General features: G+C 37.0%; 1 pseudogene; it reads left to right on the forward strand.

Moving 5' to 3' along the window:
* Positions 1-308: 308 nt before the first annotated feature.
* On the forward strand, positions 309-1,687 carry LOC116755675 (annotated as a pseudogene).
* The last annotated feature ends 600 nt before the right edge of the window (positions 1,688-2,287 follow it).

Raw genomic sequence — 2,287 nt, forward strand, 5'->3', positions numbered from 1 at the left:
CTGCTGGGAACTAAAACAGACACAGACATTGAAATGGTAATACCTTATTCATGACCATATGCTGCTACTGATTTTTGCATCAAGGCATTTATCAATTTATTCCTTTTTTTCTTCTTGTTTCAACAGACTCATACTATTATTATTAAAAGTAAAACATGTAATAGGAAGATGAATAAGTAATCTAATATTCACTGATTGATATATTCAGCAGCTACTATATTACTTTTACCCTGTATAGACATGAGAAATGCATTCATAATAAAATATGATTTAAAAATTAAGTGTAGCTTTTTTAGCGCCACCTGCCCGCCGCGCCGCCTTCTGCTCCTCCCGCCGCCGCCCTGAGTCACTGCCTGCGCAGCTCCGGCCGCCTGGCTCCCTGCGCTAGCAACCGATATTTGACGTTCATACAACATGGCAGACATCGACAACAAAGAACAGTCTGAACTTGATCAAGATTTGGATGATGTTGAAGAAGTTGAAGAAGAAGAAACTGGTGAAGAAAGAAAAATCAAAGCGCGTCAGCTGACTGTTCAGATGATGCAAAATCCTCAGATTCTTGCAGCCCTTCAAGAAAGACTTGATGGTCTGGTAGAAACACCAACAGGATACATTGAAAGCTTGCCTCGGGGAGTTAAAAGACGCGTGAATGCTCTCAAAAACCTTCAAGCTAAATGTGCACAGATAGAAGCCAAGTTCTATGAGGAAGTTCATGATATTGAAAGAAAGTATGCTGTTGTCTATCAACCTCTATTTGATAAGTGATTTGAGATCATTAATGCCATTTATGAACCTACAGAAGAAGAATGTGAATGGAAACCAGATGAGGAAGATGAAATTTCAGAGGAGCTAAAAGAAAAGGCCAAGATTGAAGATGAGAAAAAGGATGAAGAAAAAGAAGACCCCAAAGGAATTCCTGAATTTTGGTTGACCGTTTTTAAGAATGCTGATGTGCTCAGTGACATGGTTCAGGAACATGATGAACCTATTCTGAAGCACTTGAAAGATATTAAAGTGAAGTTCTCAGATGCTGGTCAGCCTATGAGTTTTGCCTTAGAATTTCACTTTGAACCCAATGAATACTTCACAAATGAAGTGTTGACAAAAGACATATAGGATGAGGTCAGAACCAGATGATTCTGATCCTTTTTCTTTTAATGGACCAGAAATTATGGGCTGTACAGGGTGCCAGATAGATTGGAAAAAAGGGAAGAATGTCACTTTGAAAACCATTAAGAAGCAGCAGAAACACAAGGGACGTGGGACAGTTCATACTGTGACCAAAACAGCTTCTAATGACTCTTTCTTTAATTTTTTTGCCCCTCTTGAAGTTCCTGAGAGTGGAGATCTGGATGATGTTGCTGAAGCTATCCTTGCTGTGGACTTTGAAATTGGTCACTTTTTACGTGAGCGCATAATCCCAAGATCAGTGTTATACTTTGCTGGAGAAGCTATTGATGACGATGATGATGATTATGATGAAGAAGATGAAGAAGCGGATGAGGAAGGGGAAGAAGAAGGAGATGAGGAAAATGATCCAGACTATGACCCAAAGAAGGATCAAAACCCAGCAGAGTGCCAGCAGCAGTGAAGCAGGATGTATGTGGCCTTGAGGATAACCTGCATTGTAATAGCCTAAACACAGCTATTATTTACTTATAGCCTTATGTTTTTGTATTTTCTCGGTAGACTCGTTTTTTTTTAAAGGAAAGGAACTGATATTTTAAAGACCAAATTTGTTCTACTTATCATTTTAACTAGTTTTTCTGCCAGATACATTGAATGCACAAATTCTCTCACGCATGTTTGTTCATTGCTACATATTTGGTCCTTCCTGGAGTATTTTTATCTTGTAACTATTAGATTACAGTTATGAAAATGAACAGAACTGTGAAATAAACCAGATTTTTTGTCTTGCTAATTTTTTTCCTGAAGAACCAAAGTATTTTTTCAGCGGGTAGTTGAATGGGTTTAAGTTCACTTGCACTAGCTGTGCCTTTCATTACTTTGTTACAGAAATACAGTGACTTATACTAAGACAATTCATCATTTAAAAAACAACACTTGTCAAGACAAGTATATGGTTAAGAATTTCCAGTAAGACCACACCTGATAACTTAGATTGTTAATGGATTTTTGTATTTCAGGTGACAGTTACTATAAAGAAATCTTATTAACTAATAGTATGGTTATTGGTTACCACAGGGAGGTGAATAAAACCTAGTATTTTCAGAAAAAAAATTAAGTGTAATAGCTATTCTATTCACTTATAACTTATTTGAAAAAA

Source organism: Phocoena sinus, chromosome 6, assembly GCF_008692025.1.
Source record: "Phocoena sinus isolate mPhoSin1 chromosome 6, mPhoSin1.pri, whole genome shotgun sequence".
NCBI classification, from domain to species: domain Eukaryota; kingdom Metazoa; phylum Chordata; class Mammalia; order Artiodactyla; family Phocoenidae; genus Phocoena; species Phocoena sinus.